This window comes from Heterocephalus glaber, unplaced genomic scaffold (assembly GCF_053883595.1).
Source record: "Heterocephalus glaber isolate CG9 unplaced genomic scaffold, H.glaber_assembly_v1.0 deba00001446, whole genome shotgun sequence".
NCBI classification, from domain to species: Eukaryota; Metazoa; Chordata; class Mammalia; order Rodentia; family Bathyergidae; genus Heterocephalus; species Heterocephalus glaber.
The window spans coordinates 9,158,915-9,184,041 of record NW_028258298.1 but is presented as its reverse complement, the minus strand read 5'-3'; the positions used below and the strand labels follow the sequence as shown (position 1 = coordinate 9,184,041).

Below are 25,127 nucleotides of genomic sequence, written 5' to 3'. Positions count from 1 at the left end.
GCGGATATAAGTTCAAAAGTACATATAATAATGTAATTAAGACAGCTTGACAAGAATGTATTTTAAAAGTATAAAATACCTGCAGGTATAATAGCTTCATAAAGTCTGTCAGATTTACTTCTGCTGTGAAGAAATTTAAAATGTTTTACTTTAATGTGATGCAAATGAAGGCTGAGGTATGCATATAATATAGTCCTTAAAAAAATAGGGAGAGAGAAAAGAATAAAAGTCAGATTCAGGCCAAACAAGACATTCAACTTTGCAGGTGACTGGATAATAGATCAAGCAAACAGATTAGGGAGCAATGCTGAGCTGTTTGTAGAAAACACCAATTTCACATTTCCCTCCCTCTTCGGCTACAGGAAAGTACCTGTTTTTATTCAAAATTAATGATTCCCTCTGTACATTTTTCTTTTTGTTCAAAAGGTTCAAACATAATTCTTATTTAAAGCAAAAGCAATTTTTATGTAATTACCAGCCCATGGAAAATTATTTTTCAACATACTAAAAGCTAAGGAGAGGAGCCAGTGAGTCACACCCGGCACAGAGGGCTGGAGACACCTCCACACACACCAGGACCAGCTGCCTCCAGGCTGAGCAGGAATCCAGGCATCTGCCCACCTCCTCCGTACCCTAAGTGATGGCAAACCTAACTTGACTTCCTGTGTACTTGGAGAAAAATGCTTTTATAAGCAAAGAGTAGTAGCTTGTCAATTTAGTATAAAAATCTGAAATTACAAGATTAATTCAATCAGCAAGGCCACAGATTGGAGCATCCAGATAACCTCGCACCTCTACCTCCTCCTCCCCAGTTAGACAAATTCCTCTAGGGAATCTTACTTCTCCAGTTGATTGTTTGCACCACAGATTAACCCACAAGTGTCCCCTTCTTGTGTAGATCTGATATACCCACTCCCAACCATTACTTAAACTAAAATCCTCCATCCTGATAGCATTTGCCAAACCTTTATGTCATCTTCATTTTCTTATTCTCAACTGGCATAATCTTAGGTAGGACTCAGATTAAATAGCAATCTTGCCTTCATTGTGGTTGAGAGGTCTTGGCTTAGAGTGAGGTAAAAGGTTCTTTTCCTTGAGACGCAACAGACAATCATGGTATTTCAGCTCTCTGGCCATGCTTATGAGCACAGTTCAATGTTGCCAAAGCAAAAATCTTAAAGCATAGAAGGAGAAAGGTTTGTAACAAAAGGCATCTCTTATGTAGGGGAAAAATTACAAGCTTGAATCACAAAAGCACCGTAGTTTAAAATTCAACCCTGCTGGCGCCTCCGTGCTGATGATGGAACCCAGAAGAATTTTCAAAGTAAATGTACTTTTCACCATTATCTTGCTCATTTGCATTCTACTCCATTTGGATTGTGAATCTCCACTAGATGCTTTATTTTCAGGGTAGGTCTGCATGATGGCAAACAAACAGTTTGGGAAGGAATTAGCCATATGGGCTTGGGCATTATTTTGTTAATGTGGGAACTGGGTCAGCCCTACAAAATGTTTCCTCAAATACTTAAACTGGCACATTTTCTTTTTGAGAGAGGAGGCTTTCAGAATTAGGCATCCTAGTAGGCTGTGCTTGGAATCATAGCTGCATAGTTTCCAGCTTCCAGAGGTTCCAGGACTGTTAAAGACAAAGCAACCTCAGAGAGCACCTGGTCCAGCCTCTTCATCTCATAGCTAAGATACAGAAGTCCAGAGAGGTGAACCCTGAGCAAGGTCAAACTGCCAACCACAGAGGCTATGACCTGTGACTCCTGTGCCTCTGGGCTTCTAAATAGGCAGAGGTCTGTAGACATAATACAAGAGGCCTCTTTTCACTTCCTCCCTATGTCTAGGAACACCTACTATCCTTTAATGAACGCTTTTCTAAATTTCTGGCCCCTTTTCACATTCCCTTAATCTTTATGAAATCAAAGGTGGGAAATTTATGTCAATCAGTCAACCTGTATCATCTTAGCATACCTTCTATGTATGACTCTGTGTCCAGGGCATATGACCACTGGCTAACTCTCCCCTCATCCTCTTTCTTTTCTTCAATCATGGACAAAGTGGAAAAACACCAATGGGACCCACAGAAATCCCTCCTCTCCTCTAGTTAATGGAAGATATAATGTTGGAAAATGACACTGTCAATAGTGCCACAAGTGAAGGATAACAATATATGAAATAGACCTCTTAAGGGCAACCCATTATTTTTGTAATTTGTTTAAACAAAACCAAGTGACTCTTTAAACTCTAATTCACATCTCAGAAATACAATCCTGGTATCTCTCATTTCTGTCTCTGGAGTCACGGGAATAATTTTAATGCCAGCAGAAGGCATTCGACATCAGAGGTGAGCCAAGCAGAGGAATCTGGCTTTTATCAGATAATTAAGATGCTACCAAAGTCAAACCTTTATCAACATTAGACTAGAAATAAGCTATTTCCATCCAAGGGCCTTTCTATAGAGCATTCAAAGTGACAATGCTCTGGATAAGGGTTAGCTTTTAAAAATGGTTCATTGTTTTTCAACTTTTATTGGCAATCCATTCACATTATGCCCAATGCATTTGTCTTCATAATATGTACTTCACAATTACAATATCAAAGAATTTGTATCTACATAATAAAAATGATCTATAGAACAGTACAAGGAAAGCATAATAACACAGTGTGATCATTAATGAAATGAATATTTTGAGAAAAAACATGGCGTCCCATGAGAGAACTTGTCCTGCTGTCATAAGATGTTAGAAACAGGCAAAAGCATGGGGTGAAACAAATTAAATCTGAGTCCTTAGAGGTAGTGAGTGCAGCATGGCACTGCTGACTTTGGTGATGGGAGGAGTGCAGGGGGCATGAGAGGTGACCTTAAGTCAGTAATAATCACTTCAAAGTGCATTTGTTCTTCTATGTACCCTTCAGAACTTTCTGGTCCCAATATGTATATATTTTTTAGTATCGGGCATTGAACTCGGTACCTTGTGCTTGCGAGGCAGGCGGCAGCACCACTGAGCCAAATCCCCCGGCCTTCTGGTCCCAATATTAACAGAGTAACAGGCAACTGAAATAAAAGCTCAGGTGTTTTCTCTCAAGAATAACCTTTGGTAGGTAAGTTGACTCTATTGACCAAGATGTGTTCCGGCTGGTCCATAGAGGTGTGCTGGACTCAGCTTCCCAGGAAGAGGTCATTGACACAATGCGGGCATCATTCTTTATGATGGAGCAGCAAACTTAAGACATTTCTAGGTAAATGGATGCACCTTCAGACAGATACTCTTACATGAAATAAATTGGACACATATGTGCAAATATCACATTCTCTGGTGTGAGAAAATGAAAGTATAAATAAAGATCAAAATGTATAATAGATATTGTGAAGTAGGAAAAAAATGTTCAAATAGGAAAGGGAACTGCGGGGGCGGGGAAAAGGAAGGGAAAAGAAAAAAAGAGAAAAGAAGGAAAAATGGAAAAAAGCTTTTGCAAATAAGGAGGGGAAGAGGTGTTAAAGGGAGGAGAATAGGAAAAAGAGGAGAATCAAGATATATCATGTACAGGTACAAATTTCCTATGATGAATGTGATCATCAAGTATATCTAAAATGTACCAATAAAATTAATTTAAAAATAAACTTTATTAGTAATCTTTAATAATAAAAAAGAATGGGGCATCAATGTGGTAAAGTAAGCTTGGCAGCCACCTGGATAATTTAATCCATATCACACTGAGGGGAAAATAAGCATGTAGCTGGCCAGTGTGGACACCACATCATCCTCATCCATGGTGCACCTATGTCACTTGTCACAGAGCTTGACTCACTGGACTCATTCAGTCCATATATTTTTAACCTAAATTTTAAGAAAATGATAATTCCTTATGGAGCCAAGATATTTCATAATCAATAACCCTACAGTAGATGATAGAAACCTTCAAGATGGACTAAAAACAGATATGGTGAAAAGGAGTGGTATTAAAGGGGACCAAGGAAAAGGAACAAATGATAAGGAAGAGGTGGGAAGCTGCTCAAGTTTGCATAAGCCTATAATTCAGTGTGGGCACTTGGCCAAGGGAGGGCTGGGGACCCCTTCCTGGGCAGATAGAAGGCCTGGCAGATGTTCTGAATTGAAAGAGGGGAAGTCAAGCAGATGTCCAGCTCTGTTAAGAGACTACTGATTGAGAAGGAGTACTATCATGCTTCTTAGCTGACAGCAAGTGACATGGATCCACTGGTGTGAAGAGTTCTCTTTCCTACACAACCAGCCAAGTGCTGAATGACTCCACAAATGGGGCTCACACAGAAAAAAAATGGATTTAATTTGTATATGCATTTTCCACCTCATCTTGTGGATTCTGTATATTCAAGTTAAACATGACTTGAATTCATAAATATGGATGGATGGGGTCTGGTTAGGGAGAGGCTGGGGAAGATTATCTGATCTACGAAGCCCAAGCAGTCTACAGCAAAGGCCTGCAATCCAGCAGTAGAAAGCCCAGTAATGCACCATTTAACGATCAAGATACTATCTGAGACGTGTTGTTAAGTCGTTTTGTCATTGTATGAACAACATAGAGTACGCTTGGCAAACTAAGATGTCTATGATGTCAGTAGGTGTCATAATCTTACAGAACTACAGTTGAATATGCAGTTTATCATTGATCAAAACACTATCCTGTGCATGACTCTTATCTCTTTTCTTCATTCTCCTCCCTCTCCAACCTCACAGACAACACAAGGTCTACCCCCTAAAATGAGGTAAATTATATTTAAAGCTAAAATGATTTCAGCCCTGACTGATTTAGCTATAAGTATTTTTAGCTTGGCTTATGTGGAAAATTACCCAAATATATCACCTTTACTTGGCTAGCATTACTTGTCCAGGCGCAGGCAAAATTGAATAAAGAGAGGAGTTGAATTGTCACTAAAACATCTCTGGGCACAGCATGGTGTACAGAAACACAGGCACAACAAACACGCTAAAACATGGAAGATGTGACATACAGTAGTAGGCAATAACAGGGTTCTGAATCGATCGTTCACATTTTAATTAATTTTTTTTGTAGTGCTGGAGATTGAGCCTAGGGTTTTTGCACTGAGTTACATCCTCAGCCCCTTTTTTATATTTTATTTTTGAGGCAGAATCTCACTAAGTTGCTAAGTTGCTAAGTTGCTAAGTTGCTAATTTGTCCAGGCTGGACTTGAACTTGTGATCCTGCCTCAGCTTTCCAGAGTCCTGGGATTACAAGTGTGCACCATCATGCTTGGCTCATATTTTTTAAGCACAGAAAAACAGCATATTAACATAAAGGATGCAAAACATAGCAGAGAATCAGGTTAAATTTCCCCTTAGAGATATTGTCCGAGCTTCTCATTTCATAGATGATAGGACCTGAACTTGGAGGTGGAACTAACTTTACCAAGGTATTTAAGCTCGGGTTGAAACCTTCGAACCCCTAAGGTCTAACACAGTGCTTTCCTATTCCACCACGTGGCCTTTCATTCACAGAGAGACAGGCAGGGAGGTATGTGGACAGGAGACAGGGATAAATACATATTCTCTAGGTAGTGTTAGTGTTTAGACACAATTATTCTGTCTTCGGACTGAATACCCCATAGGCACATCAAAAACTTCCCATAGGACCTTTAAACTTTCCGGCATAGTTAAAAATTGTGGAGGGCTAGAAGTTCCCTGTAGCTATTAAAATAGTGTGCACTGAGAAGGGGTGCAGTACAGGTGACTAATTTCACCATCTCCTACCCCAAATCTATCTACCTATACAGATAAACAGATGAACAGACAGCATTGCACTTCCAAGCAAGATGTCCATGATTTTTACTCCTGGGGGAGGGAACAACTGCTAACTTCCCCCTACCCCCAAATTGCATTAAAACTTTCTTTTGTAAGAAAAATGAGAGGGAAAAAAATCAATAGAGCATGAAAGGACATGAAAAATGCATTTCAACCTATATTTTTTCTAACAGTGCAATTTTTTCAAGCTCTCTAAAAAAAGAGTCCATGTGATTTTCAAGGAAAAAATGCAACTCAACCCTGAATTCAGGAGCAAAGGCAAAAACAAAACAAAACAAAAACCCAAGAATAATGAAGATCTAAAGATCTGACCTAGTAATCAGAAGCAGATGAGAAATGGTATCACCCTTGGCCACCTTTGGGACTGCCAGTTCAAAGGGTATATTAAATGTGATGGGGGACAAATTTTGTTTTTGGATAATTCAGCATATATTCGCATTGAAGCTTTTAAGCCTCCCAACACAGTGAAATGTCTGCTGAGGAACAAAGTGTCCCCATGTGGACCTCAGTGCCCTTCTTTTTTTGCCCCCTCCCCCAAGAGAAATGGCATGGAAAAGAATGTGAGACAACCCTTGCAGAGCTCAGGTGAAAAGAAAAGGGGAAAAAAGAGTGCAGGTTAAATGCAATATTAAAGATGATCTCTCCTAATCAGTGTATCTTTCTTCCTTGTAGCTAAGCAATCTTTGTCAATTACAGGGCATTACTCTGCAGGCCAAATGGCAATTACAATGTCATCTTTCTTCCCATCACTGACAGCAAAAGTAGGAAATATTCTGACTCCAGCTTCATGTAATGGAAACTGGAGCTCATTCCAGAGGTAATGTGCAGGGAACCTGTAACCAGGATGCAGATGTTATATGCAGCTGTTATGCAAAGATGCTCCTGTTCTCAGAGCTGATGTGTTTATTTAGACTAGTGCTAAAGCTGAGTTAATGCCAATTTCCAGAGAGGATTAATATACACTAATGTGGAATTATTGAACTGTTGCACACATCTGGAAATGCACATTTTAACTATTTCCTTTTTGTGACTTCCAGGTGCACCAGAGAAGCAGTCAATGAGATTATCATTGTTGCTTGGGCCCAAATGAATGGATGTCATGGTATCAGGATGCATAGGTCCTCCTGATTAAGACTGTCGTCCTCAACCAATACAAATTTCATTCCTCTTTATCTGCACTTCCATGTGAGTTTCCCACCTTCATTTTCAAGATCAGGCTGAGAATTGTCCCAATTCTCTCACTACCGAGGTACTTAACAGGCAGCCACAAGGTCTCCAACCAGAATGGAGAAATAGCTGGAGGATCAAAAGGCTTTGACTTTCGCCTCCACTTTGTGGTTCAGTCATCTCACCTTTGTGGAGTACTGAGTTTAACATGTGAGAGAACGGATGTTGGCCAAAAGGCCACTTAGAGGAATGGCAAAGATATCTCAAGGACTCAACTGATCTCATGAACCATATGTTTCTATTTCCAAAGATTTATACCACCATGCCACTCACCAAGTGGCAAGCCTGCTTTTGTAATGGACTTTGACTCCCTTCCTTCCCAAGCCCTGTCCATCTCCATCATACTTACTGAGACAGGCGCCTGTAGAGACCCCTTGAGTTAGGAAAGCTAAAGGCATGAGCTACTGTGAAAGCAACATAGCCGGCCTACTCCTCTCTGTCCTCTCTGTCTCTCCTTGCTTGGGTGAGGCTAGTCCAGATGTGCAAATTACCATTAAGTATCCTAGAAAGACTTTGCTTACTTGATCTTGGCAGCTGCTGTAAGAGTTGGCTCATCAATAATTACAAATCACATGGCCATTCAAAGGCCCTCCCAATATCAGCCATGAAAGCAATTTATCATGTGAGATTCTGCTTGGGGCTCTTCAACTATTGTTGGCTTCACCTTCCCCAGCCCCCCCTTTTAGGTCCGAGATATCCAACTGTCAGGCTGATCCCACTGAGCGAACATCAGTCAAATCCTCCCTTCCCTCATCTCTGGTTCCCAAGTACCCCGCAATCATTTGTGCTTTTCTCCAGGAACCTCTTTCAGTGCCACATCAGAAGAGCTCTTTAAAAGCTAACAAGAACCAATATTTTAGATTCTACTGCCAGGCGCTTCAGCTCAAGTCACTTTATTGTAAAATTAGATGTCATTGTGAAAAGCATGGATATAAATATAAGAGCAAAAGGCTCTTTCTTAATGCGGAAACCAAGGTAACAATATCCTATTTTTCCTTGTTGTCAAAAAGTTTCTTTTTTTTTGATAGCTCAGCCAATATAATGCAGTGCATATTTACACTTACCATTAAATAACTATTATGCAAAAGTACTCCACAGTAATATCTAAGTATATTTATGGAAAGCTACATTATATTGCCAAGTTTATTTTAGACCAAAGAAGCCCCTGGGAAGGGATATTGTGTGTTTTAAAGAGTAAATGTAAACTATTAAATAGAGAGAGCCTTTGTGGAGTGTAACACATTCTACCTGGGTAAATCACAGAGCAATTACACAGTAAACTTTTCTTTGATGAAGCACTGAAGTGATGACATGTAATTACTTTTCCAATGCTGCACCGTGTGTTTATCAAAATGTTAATGCAAGCATAATAACAGGCTGTATGTTTGTGCTGAGAATGTCAGAGCCATCCAGCTGTCAATCACATCTGAAAATAAAATCGCAAATAAGCGGGCAGCTTGATAACAGGAGTGACAGCCAATACTCACTCAGTTGACAAGTACTTTGCTCCCCTCCACCAATCACAGTGTCACTGTAATGTACCTAATAGGAGGAGTATATCTTTTATTAGCTGGAATGGGACTAAGTGGCATAAAAGAGCTGAACTTTGTGGCTTCCCCTCCCCTTCCTTGTGTTCTACTAATGGGGCCTCTCTCAGGGGCCAGTGGACCCCATCCTATTCCCTTCTTCCACACTCCTTCAGAGCAGAGCCTTTGCCAATGGCCACAGAGTCCCCAGAAGGGGTAGCATTATGGAAACTGGATGGAGACCAGGCTTCTGAGCCAACCAGCCTGGTTCAGTAAGTAAGCAGCAAACCAGCTGCACTTTCCTCAGTCATGATCACTGAGGCAAGAGGTCTTAGGCTGTGACAGTTGCAGAAATTAGCTGAGTGACTTTTGTTGCTTGGTTTTGAAGTGTCCCACTGCCAGGGAATCAGCGCTTAGAGAACACAAGGCACATTTAGGAGCTTTCCTGGGGCATGGGGATGGGGAAAAGGCCTAAAGAGGCCCCTCCCTGGTAAAGTAATTTTCCATGATCATTTCCTTGTCCTCTCAAGGATCTAGGAAATGAGCACTTTGGTTGTGGAAACTTTGTATTTGCTGTGACTCATGCCCTCCTGACTTTATCTGAGGACACTTTTCACTGAAGGATCCTTTCAAATTGCCAACTACTTGGTAAAGAGTGAGCAGGTGCGTGTATCACCTTCTCCTTTGGATTGTAATTGCAGACCTTCTTTTCAGTATGGGGCCCCATTTCAGAATGTCACCTTGTTTATGTATGGTAGGGCTGTTGGACCTCCTCTTTCTATAATTTACTTCCCCTATTAGATGAACTCAAAATGCAAATCACACCTATATGTTTGTACTTTGCTGTTATAAAGTGTTGGAATGGCTTGGCCACTCAGCCCTTTGCATAAGTATGCACTTATACCCAGGAATGTTCTCTGATTTTTGGTGCAAAAAAGACTATTGAGGCATGTCAGAGGAGCAGAAGTCAGGGAGAAATTACGTCCTTAAATCCACTGCTCTTTGGCAATCTTATTTCCATGATTTTTCATGTTCTTTTATGAGGTCAGTAAACGTTGCAAAGTCAACAGCCAATCTTTCACACTCATGGCTGCCTAAAGTGCAGCAAAGAGCTAACCTCATCTCTTGGGTGGCTGCAATGAATGGACGGAGATTTTTGTATCTCATGCTTAGAATGTTGAGTGGGTGCATGTTGAGTGGCAGCCTTCCAGTTCTGCAGAAACTGTAAAACTCACCCAAACATAAAAACTTTTGCTGTTTCTAGTTTTAGAGACCATGGATTGGGGAACTCTCACTTCTGACGTACAACCTGTTGGACAATCAGTGACAAGAAATGAGAGATGCATGTTTAGAGATATGTGAAGGTCTGCCTGTCTGCTGAACCAGTCTGCTGGTACTCTAACTCCAACAGACCTGCATGACTCTCCCATGGTAGCAAATATCATTGTAGTAAAAAATAAAAAGCCTCCTATTGTTTAAGTGAGAGTAGGTAGGGTTTGTTGCTTTAATTTACTTTGCCCTTCTCTTCTGCAAAGGGATTGAGTCAGCTACTGAATCTGGGCCTTACTTCCATACCAAGTGAGCAGGAAATAGAATTATCATATGTTATAAAGAGTCCTTTTCCAGGTGAAGAAATAAGTTCAGGACATTCCAAATAGAAGTACTGGCATGAGTGGGGTCATGCAAATGATCATAGTGGCCATGTACAGTGACACCTCGGTTGTTGATTTCAATTCGTTCCAAATTTGTATTTGAACACTGAAAAGTTCAAGAACTGAGTATATTTTTCCCATAAGACATAATGGAAAACCAAATAATTGGTTCTGGGGCCCAAAGATTACACTTACAAATCCATTTTTCCAGGACTTTAACAGATTTTGGAATGATTTCATTCTTTAACTCTAGTGCTTCTCAAAGTTTTCCTCTCAGCTTTACCGCTGGTGTCACTAACTTGCTTTGGAGCCATGGCAAGTGAGGCGCAAAAAAAAAATAAAAATAAGCACAGTGATGAATGTTTTAATTCACTAATGCAAGCATTATATGTTGTCTGGATGAGAGTGGCACTTATGTCACCCCTTTTTGTTGGCAGCGAGACAGGATGCATGACTCACTCTTGCCCAGTACAAATTTTTTCAAGTCAGATTTTTGGTTTGACTATAGAGCAAAGTTACAAACAATGAGCAGATTTTTTTCAAATTTTGCTGTTCAAATAGTGGGAAATTCAAGCTTGTGGCTGTTCAACAACCAAGGTATCACTCTACTTTGGAACTAATGCAAAGTCTTGTATGATGATGAGATGGAGTTAAGAGGAAAGTGAGGCTATTTGGGAAGGCAATGCAGGTCACCAGAGGTGGTAACCGCACAGCATAGCATTGAAAGCCATTTCCAGCTGATTCCCAGCATCTTATCTTCTCATCTCACTTTCTGTCACCTCCCTGTCCTGCATCCCGATCCATCTATATTCTATGCATACATTAGTTCCAAAGTGCATGGTCGCTATGATAATTCCCATAACCCTACTCCTGTGGACACTTATGTTTGGCATGTCCTCTACTGAGTACTGCATGTGGAAAAAATTCTGGCTCTTTCTTCATGTTTTGTAAAGTTTACTGTTCTCTTCCGTGGATTCGTCAATGCTCTGGGAAGAATTCATTGCTCTCAGCACTTCTATAACACTTTATTTCAGCATTCATTTCCTTACCCATATACATTTGTGTTTCCTGCATCACACTATGAGAATGTCATGGACAAGCAGTTGCTCTGCACTTTGGAATTCCTAAGCCTAGCACAGGTTAGATGATAGATCCATGAAGGGGGATCAAAAATACCTGTTGATCTGAATTAAAGATTCAACAGTAGAAAGTATGGTATGTATAACAAGAGCCACTAAACATTTACTCAGAGTGCAATTTGGAAGGGAAAGGTGAACACATAGGTTTTCAAATCAATACAAAGAGCATTCAGATTACTAAAGCAGTTCAATGACAAAAGTCTCTTGAAGCCATCAACTCCTTATCACTTGGAGAATTAAGTAGAGAGTGTCTGGCCACCTGAGGAGATTGTACAAATGACTTCAAGGATCCTTCTGATTCTTTTCAACTTTAAGACTCTCTGAAGCATTAAGCCTTTATGCATGAATAAACAAACTTCTGTAAGTCTACTTGTTAGAAAAAATTGTCTGGTATGATGGTTCTGAGCATGGATAAGATTCACTCGTGGAGCTTCTTGAAAATCCTCAGCTCCACCCCCCAGAAAGTCTGTCCGGTGTTGTGGAAGTGGTTCCTGGACATGTACATTTGAACAATTCCTATAGATGATCTATTGTAAGTAGCACTAGGACTACCACTGAAGACACACTATTCTAGAGTGTGTCAGTCATGGACCCTAAATCACTGTAAATCTACACGTTTCTTAATGTTGATGTGAAGTTGAGCCAACCCTCAGGCATCTTCCAATACAGCTGTGGGAACAGTTTATAATTTGGGCTCAAAGTCCAAGCATAGGGAGAATCGCAAGTCAACAAAGCTTGATTGTGAGGATGAAGGACTTGCAGAGCTTTGAGAAAGGCTTGGCAAGTTCATGACAAACACGTGCACAAAAGTGGTGCAGGTCTCATATCTCTGAAGTCAAAGGCAAAGTAGCATTTCATGAGGTGAAATAGCAAATGTGCAAGCAAGCAAAGACCATGACCCAGGAAACTAATTAATCAACCAACTAGATGACAGATTTTGAGACATCTGCCTAGAGAAATGAGATAAGCACATTTGCCAAGATTCTGGGAGAGCTCAAAAGCAGTGATGTCACCTCTCAGGAGAAGCTAATGAAGTGGAAAAGGCCAAGCCATCTGGAGAAGCACTGCAGCCATTTCTCAGCACAGAGGAGCCCTGGTGGAAGGTATCAGAGAAATACATCCAATGGTTGTTTGGCAATGGAGTATCTTCACAGTAGACAGACAAGACATGAAAATGTTTGGAAAAGTTCACACTATTTTTTTTTTTTAGCAAAATATTTATTGGTATATTTTAGATATACAGAGTAACATTCATCATAGAGAATTTGTACTAATTTGTGAATTTATCTCAAAATTTTGTGAATAAATGCTGGGTAAAGAGACAACATGTTAAGAAGTTGCTATATTGTTATTACATATAAAAACTGTTCCACAAATTCAAAGTTGGTATAGAACAGCCACAGATTCAGATTGGACAGTGGTAGGAAATAGGGTTATTTCAAAGATTGCCAAGGGCTCAAATGTAGGGGAGGAATTTGATGCCAATTGGTGACCATGGTTACCATCTTCTTCATTCACAGACCCTCACTTTTTCTATTTTTACATTTCAACAAAAGGAAAGATCCTAAATATAAAGGTATATCAAATCTGATTCACATTCAAGTGTAAATACATCCCAAAGTAGGAATATGGAGGGAAACATAAGGTATGTCAGTATGGAGGCACCTTCTACAGTGTGCATATTGGCTTGGTAAGCACCACAGCCTTCCCAGTGAAAGAGGCTGCCTTAAAATGGATGCTTTAAGAAATGTTCAGGTATGTTCTTTTCAAATGTATGAATTTCTAGGAAAAGCAGTTTAAATACAGATCATTCTAGATTCTTAACATCTCTAAGACCTATTTAAGATTTATAGCATTGTTTGTGAATATCAGCAATCATATTAATCATTATCACCACCATTGCTAACATCATCATCAAAATTCTTCTTCCAACTGAGAAAAAGGCACCAATACTGAATCTGTCTCATTATTTTCTTGTAGGAAATTCTTTCTTGGTAACTGGAAGTTCTTTCTTTTCTGAATAAGAGAGTTATAGTTCATTGGAGGACAGAGCAGAGGGCCACTGACTGGCTTTTGAGTTATCTCAGGTTGTATGCCTCGGGCATGCCCCATTCTTCTGTCTAATTCTAGGCGACTTTGGGCTTTGAAAGGAGGTTTCACTTTTTTCTGTTTGGTGACATATGCTTCATCTAAAAAATTATGAGGCCCACGGGTAAGCATGGCTTTGAATTCACTGATTATAGGTTATTGGACCTAATCAGTACAAATGAAGAATGAGACTAAGGAAGAGTTTCTTTTTTCCCACATTCCATCTGTTTCTCACTTTGATTTTGTTCTCTCTTCTTCTATTCTCTCCATCTCTAGCTCAACATCCTGACTCTGTTACAGTTTCCTCTTCATTCCTCTTTGGTACTCCTTACCTCCCACTCACAATAGTCTTAGCAAACATGCTAAGTGGTTTTGACCCATTAACAGCTTTGTTAATATCTATTGTCAGCAGCCCCAAACTGCCCCTTCCGAGTCTCTCCAGAGACCTAAGTGCATGGATATTTCATTTCCTGGTTTATTCTGTACAGCCTTGGCTCTCACTGTATCTCCTACCTGGTATCAACAAAAGAATGTAGCTCATCACACTTTCCTCACTAAAGGTGTTTTTTTTTTTCTTAAACTGAAGGTCTTCTGCCTGAAAACAGCCATATTTTAGTGCTACATTCCAAAACAGGTGTTGGATAATTCAGTAATTAGTATGCACATCTAACTCCATGCAGCCTCTGTTGATCTCTCAATTATAGTTAGCTGGGTCCTCTGAAGTTGCGGTAGTTAATTAGAGCATTATTGAACAGTTGGGATAGAGAGCCAAGCTCTGCAGTCAGTTGACAGCTTGGTCCCATGGCCCAAGCACTGGGTTGGTACTGGACTGGGGAATGCCAGTCTGCAGGATGACCTGGTGCCAGGAAGGATGTCACTATCTTTTGAATAACAGCTGGAGGGAGGCCTCTTTTATAGGGAGAGAATAATGGTCACATTCCTTATTCTGTCTCACCCTTGACAGGAAAATTCACATTCCAGTGGTGAACAGTTTCAGAAATGTCTCCTCAGGGGGAAAAAAGAAACCTTCGATGTTCAAGAAAAAGGATAATGGTTCCAAGTGTGTTGAGAAAAGTCATAGTCTAAGGTTAAGACATGATTTAGAGATCAGTCTCCCTGTACCACACTGCTTCACCTTGATGGCTCTCCCAGAAGAGTCTGGGAAAAGCAGAGGGACACAGTGGGAGGGTACAGGTCGGGGTCCATGCAAGGTGAACTGCACAAAAAATCATAGAAGGCAATTTGGAAATGATAGCTTCAGAATAATTGAGGTATCATATCATTTGCAACATCTGAGTCTGTCCAAAACTCCCTGTAATTGCCCAGATTCCATTCTGAATGTAGCTCCTGAAGATTAGGGCAAGCATGCATTCATCGCTCTAAGACTAAAAGACAAACATGTCTTGTCAGTGGGATGGTGGGGAGATGCTTTGGGGATTGGAGACTAAGGAGCAAGGGGCATTACTGATTATGGTCACAGTCTGTGTGCTTTCCAAGGAGAATTCTCTCTACCCAAATTTAGCTTCAGTGCTGTTCTTTATCCAAATTCATCAAGTCAGAAGGGTCACTGCTTTTTCCTCAGCAAGCTGTGAGGCATGTTATTCTGTAACCCATCCATTACTGCAGGGAGGGGCTGGAAGAGGCAGAGAGCTGGCTTCGTCAACAGAGTGGGTTCTTATTTTCCAACCCCTCCTTCCACTTCCCCGGGGTCCCTGATATGCCCAGGAATGTGAAGAAAACAGAACGATGCACATGGCTGAAATAATACTTGAAATTAACCAAATATGGGAGATGGAATCAGTACAGTGGAAAGAAGGCTGCATTTGCAAAATCTAATCTCCCTGCTCAACCACAATGTGACCTTATAGAAGTCCTATTACCATCAGTTTACCCAAGGTGAGGTCACCCACCTCCCCAAGGAAGCTAGGATATAGCACAGTACAGGAGAAAGAGTAGGATGCAAACAGATTAGAAGGAAGAGACTTGATTCCTACCTCTATTCTTTGTTCAGTGATAGATTCTGGGCCATTTTACATTGATGTGGGCATCAATTCCTTTCACTTTCAGTGGGAATCATAACAGGACCCACCTCACAATATCAAGGCGAGAACTACCTGTGATAACTATGTGAAAGTACTTGGAATCCACAAAGGAGAATGTAAACAAACAATACTGTATTTTCTGGAGTGAGGCAGGTGTCTGATCAAGAGGGCTGAACTGATTGCCAGGAAGCTGGGAGAAAATTCTGAGAGTTTTGAAGGGTAGACAGCAGCTACAAAGACTGACGTCAGGCAATTTACAATTTGGAGCTCTTGAAGCCTCCAGGAGTCTTTGAAGTGAAGGAGTTGCTTTCCACCTCGATCTCATTTTGCTGTGCTGTGAATTTAAAGACTCTTTCCACATTCTTCCTGCAGCAGAAAAGAACATAGGAGGGTATGCCACAAGTTCTGGGCCTTCTGTCTTGATTAGTCTACTCTCTCCTCCATTCACTGTCTTTTCAGAAATTGGCCAGAGGCTCGAGTCAGGCACCAGACTCTGCATGTGGAGGTCAGGGTGCTCTAGGGGTCCTCCTATCCTAAAATAGACCATTTCAGGATGAGATGGCTCCTTCCAATTCTCACTAAATGGACAATAACTAGACTGCGGGGTTGGCTGAGTTTATTAAGTGTCCTCCTTCATTTCAAGTCCACAGACATTGAGCACTGGCTTCCGGTGAGGCAAAAGTTGAGAGCCTAGAACAACAGCATCCATCCCTTTTCACATCTGCAGTACCTACAGTGCAGGAAGTCCACTGGTGAATCTGTTAGTGCGCGTACACCTTCATCCTTCTTCTCGCTGTCTGGTGTGGATGTTCATAACACTGCTACACAGTAGGCAGAGGTGACCTCATTGTTCCTATTATACAGGCAAGTAAACTACAGTCCAGGGAGGTGAAGTTTCCATATGTAGGTAAATGGTGGTGCCAAAACTTAACTAAGGGCTGTGTGTCTGTTTTAACAGATTTCTGGAAGATAACTGGCACATGAGGAACTGTGCATGTTTAAAGTAGTGTACAATGTGATGAGCTTTGACACATGTACCATGTGGAAGACGCTATTACTACAACAGTGAGGACAGTGAGCATGTCCATCACCCTTCCCAGTTTTTTTAGGCCCCTTTGGGATCCTTCTCTTTTGCTCTATCTTTTCTTCCTGTGAGTCCTGGAAGTCCCCAGAAATCTGCTTCTGTCTCTAAAGATTAGTTTGCTTTCCCTAGTACTTTACATAAGTAGAATCACAAAGTGTGGACTTCTTTTTGTCTAGCTTCTTTCACTTAGCATAATTGTCTTGAGCTGCATCTACATTATTGCAGGTACCAGTAGCTCCTTCCTATCTACTGCTGAGGAGTCTCCCATTGTGTGGACGCACCATGATTTGTTTTGATTTGATGTCCAGTGATTTTTAAAAAATTGTTCCTTTTAGAAAAAAAAAAGGAAAAGTAAGAGAAAAAGAAAAGAAAAAGGTCAAGTTCCTCTTCTCCCACAACTGTAAGTGATTACAACTCAAGTCTTGTTTCTCAAATATTTCCTGATTAAATAGACAAACATATTAGAGGCTGCATGAGGGTCTCTGTACACAGCATTGGGAGGAACCATCTCAAGTACGTTTTATTGGGACCTGCACATCAAGTAGACAACAAGAACTCGCAAAGGCATAAACAATGGGGAACTCTGGAAAAATTATAAGAGCAATTTAGAAGTGGATGATTAGATATCTTTTGCAGGATGTTTGGGAAATTAAATTAGCTTTTTTTTAAATGAAGGTTTGTGGGAATCACTTCTTAAAAATATTGCTGCAATGGATTATTTTTCTAATATTCTTCACCTTTCTTCCCCGCCTATCCAAGGAAGTGGCACTTTTAGTCCCTAGCTGTGGCAGCCAATCATAGCTTCTAATTGCATTCACTGCATAAATTGTTGGTGTCATGAATAATAAAATTAGTTTAAATAAACCCCCAAAGAACTATCTAGTGGAGGATCTGCGTCCTTTCATTCTAGGGGAAAGGGTCAGGGAAATATCAGTAGTTAAATTCTAGAATTAAAATGAAAATATAATTATGCAAGGGGGGAGAAGGAAGGAGAGAACTGAGGATGGGAAAGGGAGGAGAATGCTATGTGGTGCTCAGCAGGTTCCCAAGACAGAATGTGTCCCCTCAGCAAGGAGCCTTCTGACAGTGCTGCATAAACACAAAGGACAGTCTTCACCAGTACCATAGACAAGGAAAGGCTTCCCTGGCTATGCAGGGGTTCAGAGGGAAATCATTGGCCCACGACCAAGCAGGCCTTCTCCATACTGCCCTACCCTAATGCAATCTCTCCATGCAAATTCAACAAGCCAGTATACTTCTGGAAAGTCCACCTGTCAGTCTGGCATGATGACTGTTCAATCTACAGTCAGATTTCAAACAGATCTCAGCAAAAACTTGACCATTTAGTAGCAACTGATCCCCCCTAACTTTCCTGCTCCTCGGCTGTGGATAAGGTCCCTTGAAGTTGTCCTGGGAGCGATGATCAGCATCCACTGGGCATGGTGACTCCACACCCTGGCTAAGTGCTCTAGGGGGTCATCCTGGTGGCCATGAAGTTCCTATCTGCTTCTCTCTTCCTTTATGGACACTGCTCAAAAGCTCCGCCTTTAGACTGTAGGGATGCTGCTGCTGAGTGAAAGAGTGGCCAATGATCCCAATGGTTAAACTGAGGATGCCCTCAGGCAAGGACAGCCCTGTCCTGGCAGCAGCCTGCTCTGAGCCTGCTACTCCCACAGGCTAATAACCCCTGTCCTCAGCACTGCTTCTCTTTGGGTTATGTGATTTTCCCAAGCACAATCCCTTCCTTCAACTCTAACCCAGCGCCCCGATTCAGGATGATTCTAGTGTCTTCTGTTTCCCGCTGTCTCACTGCATTTCTGAGCCCATGCTCCTGACTTTAAATGAGGTTTATTGTTTGTGCTTAGTAATTTTCAAAGGCCTGTCACCCTCTTTGAGTTTGCCTTTAGATCTTCAGCCTGCCAAAGAGGTGGGCTTTTGAAGCTCCTGTCATTAATTCAGTACCTAGCTTCTGCATTTAACAGCACAAGGGTTTGAAGTATACATAAGCCACAGTGGAACATCTGAGAGGCATCCCAAGACACTGAAAATTTTAAAGGGTGATTAAGAAATAGCATGGCTCTCTATCTTCTCATGCCTTAGAACTTTATTCCAGAATCAAAAAGAGCCTGGGATATCAAAATATCACTATGTGACTCTGATAATGACTTCTCAGAGTTTCAGACATTAGGGTAACAAAGATTTAATTTTAACTACCAGCAGCTCCTTAAAAAATTAACTTCAGCTGTTGTAAAAGAAGGAGGAGCTGGGAGGAAGGACGGAAGAGGAAGAGGAGGAAAATGAACTACCAATTCTTTTAAAGTCCTATGCGGTAATAATGGCCCCACTGTCCATGGATGGAAGGACTCCTTGGGAGGAGATGCATGGGCTATGCCAGTTGTAGGTCTGTCCTGCTAGTGCTGCCACTGTCATGTAGCACAATAGCAAAAGCTTATCCCAGAGGAGTCAAGCAGTCTAGCAGTCAATAAAAATGTATAGACATTAGCTAGCAGTCACATGGAAGCCATTTAACTTCTAAATTCCAGTCCCAACCAGCTGAATTAAAGAAGAATGGGTCCCAGAATCTATTCTCCTGAGAGTACAGGCAGCGGTGGAGGGCCTGCTTGGGTATCAGCAGTAATAACCTCCCCAGTGAAGTCCCCCACGTCCTTGAGTGGTTCAGAGGATCATGGTCTTTGGCAAATCTAGCCCAGGGAGATGAATCTTATATAAGAATATCTGCAAAAATAAGGTCACAGTTTGATGTCTGTTATTATGAATTCTAAAGCCATCACAAGCTTGGGAGCAGCAGGTTCACTTCCCTTTCCTTTCACACTCAGCCAGACTCAAGAGGCCTGGATTCTGGTCCTGCCTCTCTCAGTGTCTCCATGTGGCTCAAGGGAAGTCACACAACCTCCTTTGTCCTTGATGGCCTCTCACTGAACTTCCGATATATTTTTTTTAGCAGTGGAAGCTTCTTGTTTTTTCCCAAATGAGAGTCTACATGGAAATTCACTGTATAAAATAATGAAGAGGGGCTGCCCTGACAGAGAATGGGCTCTCTGCTCTGCTGTCTCTCTCCTTCCTACCCTCCTGCCCATAAAACTGGAGGGATCTCAGAGGATCCCCATTCCTCTCTGAACCCAACATGGAAGCAAAGCTCTCAACAATCTGCTTCTGGCTACAGCATCTTATAACTTGATTTTAATCTGTGCCATTTAGGATCTACTGGGGAGAGGCCCAGGGAGAGATACCAATGATAGGCTTTTTTCTTGAAAAATCAGCTATCATTTATCCTTAAGGAAGAAAAAAATGACAACCCTGAGAAAATGATTTCCCTTTTATATTATGAATTATGAGTGCTGAGTACAGCTGGGGGTAAGGCCAGGCTGTGTGCATGTGTGTGTGTGTGTGTGTGTGTACGCACATGCTGATGGGTGGGTGTGATTGGAGACTCAACCTTTTTGCTGCTGGTCATTTCATCTGCAGTAGCAGGGTACAGAGAGATTTCACCATGACCTGCGTTCTAGGCCTCAGCATCATGGTCACAATAGGCCCCAATGGGAAAGAGGCTCTGGGTTCCTTTACACTCCTACAAGTGCATGCAGCTCACTGGGTCCCTCCCAAGTGAAGAGAAGACAGATGCAGGTGGGGCTTATCTACTAGACAAATCTATGCCTGGATGTGTCTAGTACTGCCTGACATCCTTGCAGCAGATTTGGGCTGGGATAATGCTGAAGACTCTAATTGCCTGTGGGATGTGATTTCACTGTCCCTCTGCACAGCTGTTTTCATGCTGGGGTTGGATTTTGGTGCTGTAGTAATTTTCCCCCATTGTCTGGTATCCTTCTATTCACATCTGAGAAGGTTAGCACAGTGTTCTGAGGAGAAAATTTCACCATTTAGGATTCTTGCAAATAAACACACTGACTATCCATGCTCCTTCTTCCCTCCAACCACTTATAACAAGTCAAATGAACACCTTTCCCAATGGCTCTTTTCCTATAATCTCACTTCTTTTAAAAATCGTGTTGCAGTTACATTTGATGCCCTGAAATGTCCATCATGCATTCATTTTATCCAACTCAGTGTTAGGCAGCAATTAGCAAAGGTAACACTAATTAGGCTTTACAAAGTAATATTGTTTCTCTAAACTTAAGCCATAGCGTTTTAAGCTTCTAATGATTGCAAGGTTATTTTGCTATTCTTCATAGTAGCAGGGATGTTAATGAGAGCATTTGGTATGCATGAGGATGCCCCTGTTTCCTCTTGGGGCTTATTAGCATTTATTGGGGACACTATACTTAATTTGTTGCTAAACTCATACCCTAAATGGAAACAGTGAACCGGCCACCTGAAAGCGTAGAAGTTTTAGACTCTGGTGCAATCAATGCTGCCCAAGGTCTGGCTGTCTGGATCATCATGAGATAAGCATTTGTTTTCTCCTGGACGTAAAAACTCCACATCCTCTTTGTCCGGCCTTCTTAGTTGGCCAATCTGTCTCTCGCTTCTAAATGTACTTAAATATGCTTCTTCTTACTTGAAAAAAAGTCATATTATTGCTGTTTTGAATGTAGTTCCAAAAGTTCACGAGTTAGAAACTCCATCCCAAAATTCACGTTAGTGGAATCTGGAGGGAGGTCTTTTGGGAGGTGACAAGGATTAGATGAAGTCATGAGGATGGGGCTCCCATGATGGCACTGGTAGCTTTGTAAGAAGAAAACTTGACCTAGTATATTTGCTCAGTCTCACAGTGCAATGGCTCTGCCATGTTGTGAGGCAGAAAGAAGATCCTCCCCAGATGGTGGTGGCATGCTGTTGCCTGCCACCAGAACCACAAGTGAAAGACACATAAATTATCCAGTATTCAGTTATAGCAACAGAAAATGGACTATGTAAAGTATTCACAAATACCGTAACATTCATTGTTTCAGGTTTTAATCTCACTGACAACTTACTCTAGTTATTTTTACTGGAATCAGTTTTGTGTTTCCTGCATGATAAGCTCTAAGTAGGTAGACTGCAAATCAGCAAGATCATCTCTGCAAAATATCTATCTCAGGGCCATGTATGACTCATTATTTCATGTGAGTTTTTGGATGGGCTGTAGATCATGAGATGAGGGGCATGATAAAGGTGAGCTTCCAGCAGTCTAAGCAGAGTTCTCCCCTAGCCCATGCAGTTGGAAAACATTACAAGATATATATCCATTGCAAGCACATCTACATCGTCATGTCTGGGTGCGCTGCTCAGAAGATGTGGTCTTCAGAGGCGCTGTTGGAAATCAGGGTTCCTACCTTCTTTCTAAGGGAGTGAAGGGAAGCGATGAATGGGGGAATATGTATGCAAACTAGAGAAAGCAAGAGATGTCTTCATTTCATTTCTTTGCTCTGTAAGTATCTATTCACCAGGGCTGTGAACTGGGCACTGTGTTATGTGTAGGGATATAGGAAGGAACAAGACAGGCATTATCTCTGCCTCTTCAGCTAACATTCCAAGGCAAAGCAGTCAAACAAGCAACTAATTCCTCAGCTGACTCTTATTTTAAATCAACTAGGCATGAAGAGAGCCAGGATGATATGAGTGAATAGTTGGTCCTATTTATTCAGTGGGGCCCAGGAGATTCCTGTGGCCAAGACAGGTCAGCTAATGTTCATTAAGGAGGAATGACTAGATAAGGACTCTAGGCAGAGAGAAGCATCCATGAGGGCCCCAAGGCAGGAACAGAAAATACCTATCAAACCAAGAGAGGGTGGCACTGGACACATAGGGCCAGCCAGACTAGGGTGGGAACATGGAGAACTCTGCAGGCCTTTTCACAGATGCCCTGGGCTATGGCAAGCCACTGATGCTTTTGAAGCAGGACAAAAACATGATCATTTATGCTTCTCCCCATCATGGACATTTTCTTGACCAGCAATCAGAGAACAATTGAGCTTTCCTAGTACTAATCTGGGAGTCACTTAATCACCAAGACATCAAGATCATTTGTAATGTGCTCCATCTTCCTAGAGGATCTCCAGTCCTCTTCAAGAACCAACACATTAGTGAGTGAAAGGGTGAGGTTTGTTTATTTGTTTTTGTTTTATGACGGAGAGGGATAGAACCCAGGGCATCACACATGCTAAGCACAGGAAACACATGCTCTACCACTGAGCCACACTGCCAGCCCCAAGCTTGAACTGTAAAGTAAGTACCTTCTTCATTTTCAAAGATTACATTTTCCTTCTTATGAGAGGAAGAAGGCAAGTGAGAACAGAAAGCAGAGAGGGCTTGACAGAGAAATGGAAAGAAGGAAGCAATATTCTCCAACAAGACCTTGGAATTTTCCTGCCACCCTTTTAAGGAAATGAAATATGAAGAAGAGACATCAGTCACAGGTCTCCGACTGAGCAAGTGACAGAGCTAGGACTCTTCTGGTTACTGAAAACCCTTGTGCATATAAGTCATCCTTTGGACCAGTGGGTGGGACACTGGTGCAGTCAGTTCCCTGACCTCTCTCTGACTGCTGCATTGAGCCTGGCACGGAACTCAGTCTGTCAGAAGTCATGGTGGCTGCATGACCCAGTGCCCCTATTGGGCTGGCTGTCTCAGACCCCAGGCAATAAACACTACTTGCAGCCACACTTAAGATGACATAAAGAGAAGAAATTGCTGTGGCTTTGTCACTAGAATGAATGGCATATTCTTATAGCCAGATAATGCAGAAATAAAGTGCATTTGTAATAGACAACAAAAGGATTATCCCCCATTCATTTCAAATCACCCTTCATCCCACTAGGGATTACATTTCTCTTTACTTATCTTGCAAATAGTTTTTTTTAATTCTTGTTTTCCCTGAAGAGCACATGCATGGCCTATGGCAAATATAAAATGGAGTTGGACCTCTGAGAGGCAAGGCCACCATTAATCAGAGAGAAGCCATTCTCTACAAGACTTCTAATCCACTGCTAGGCAGCTGGAAACCTAAGAAACTAACCACACACTACCTATTGCAGAGCTGCAAGGAGGAAAATGTTCCCTGAAATACAGCAGCATCAGACAGCAAAACTGGGCTAGTCAAGGAGTGTCACTGAGTCTGCCAGCATTAGACTTTGGCCTCTGAGCTGGTTTTGTAGTTCTCTTCTGTATTCTTTCCATACATGTCTGCAGAACCACTGGCAGACATGCTTTTTAAACAATTCTGATCTCTCTGTGGGAAAAACATCAAAATCTAGAAGTAGTCAAGACTGAGGGTTCTATTGAATGGAACAATAGCACAGATGACCTGGAAAGCTACAAGGAGAGTGTGGGGCCTGTCCATGGACTTCAGTTTCCCCAATTCAGTGTCACAGGAGACTGAGTGAAATGGCTGGGACTTTAATTCTGTCATTCCCCCAGGTGAAGGGTAGCATAGTCAGAGCATGCACTTGGGAGGTCTCTGACATATAAGGACTCACACTCACCATGCGTTTCACCTCAAACGATCTACTCAGGTCTCAAGCACATTTCTTCCTTAGTTAGTGTTTACATTAGTTACTTTTCTTGTGGCTGGGACAAGATACCTGACAGACACAAGTTAAAGGAGGGAAATTTTATTTTAGCTCACTGTTTGTAGAGGTTTCAGTCCATAGTCAGCTGACTATAAGATAGGGCGCCATGGCAGAGGGGCATCACAGAGAAGAAATTGTCCATGGCAGGGCAGAGCAGAAGGCAGCAAGCAACATGCCTCCCTTTCCTATTATATTCCATCCAGGATATAGGCTTGCTGGTTGGTGCTACCAACACCTAGAGTAGGGGGCCTCCCATAGTCCACACCCAGAACTTGCTAAACAAATGAATGGACCGATCTAGTTATCACATACCCTTAATCCAGTATCCCACACCTATAATCCAGCCACCTCCCACAGACTCCACCTGTGAGTGCATGCATGAGGCTTTAGGGGGGACATCTAGATACAAGCCATACTACATGCCTATCCCTAGTCACATATCAACATGTGCTCCACACAGGCTGGGCACTTTAATAAGCATCATCATTTCTCTCTTCTGATATTTCTGACACATTTTTTTGTCACTCTAAGACTTTGAAGAGTCCAGGGTTTCTAAGGAGAGGACAGGGACATAGCAGGAACAAATGATGCCCCCTAAGTATCATCAGTGCTGAGGGTCTCTAAGTATGCTCTGAGGGCCTCTCTCTTCCCTGATCTTCCTACTTATCCAAGTGATCAAACTGAGAAAAAAATGTTATAAATATGGATTACAAACAATTCTACAACTCAAGCAAACCCTCTGGTACACAGGCTCAGATGAGCACATATGACCCCATAGTAGGGGTGGAGCCTGCAGAGTAGTCTTCCCAGGTTGGCAAGAGGCCTCATGATGAGGAGGTCAGGCATGGAAGGTAAGGGGGCATGACCCAGTTTGGGCAGAAATTTCTGTAAGGTATTCAAAGCCTCATAAAAATTATAAGGTGTCCTTAAGTGTTCTCTCACTTTGGAAAAAAACCAACAAATGAATGCACAAGCCAAGTGGGCCCCAGCATAGTCCATCATGAGCATCACTCCTTTGTCATTCAGCTCTCAAACT

The 25,127-nt window shown here is 41.8% G+C and overlaps 1 protein-coding gene across 6 annotated transcripts in view; it reads right to left on the bottom strand.

The window, feature by feature from the left end:
- Kirrel3 (kirre like nephrin family adhesion molecule 3) overlaps positions 1-25,127 on the bottom strand; it is a 584,234-nt gene that overhangs the window by 448,565 nt on the left and 110,542 nt on the right. The gene's annotated exons all lie outside the window — the stretch shown is intronic.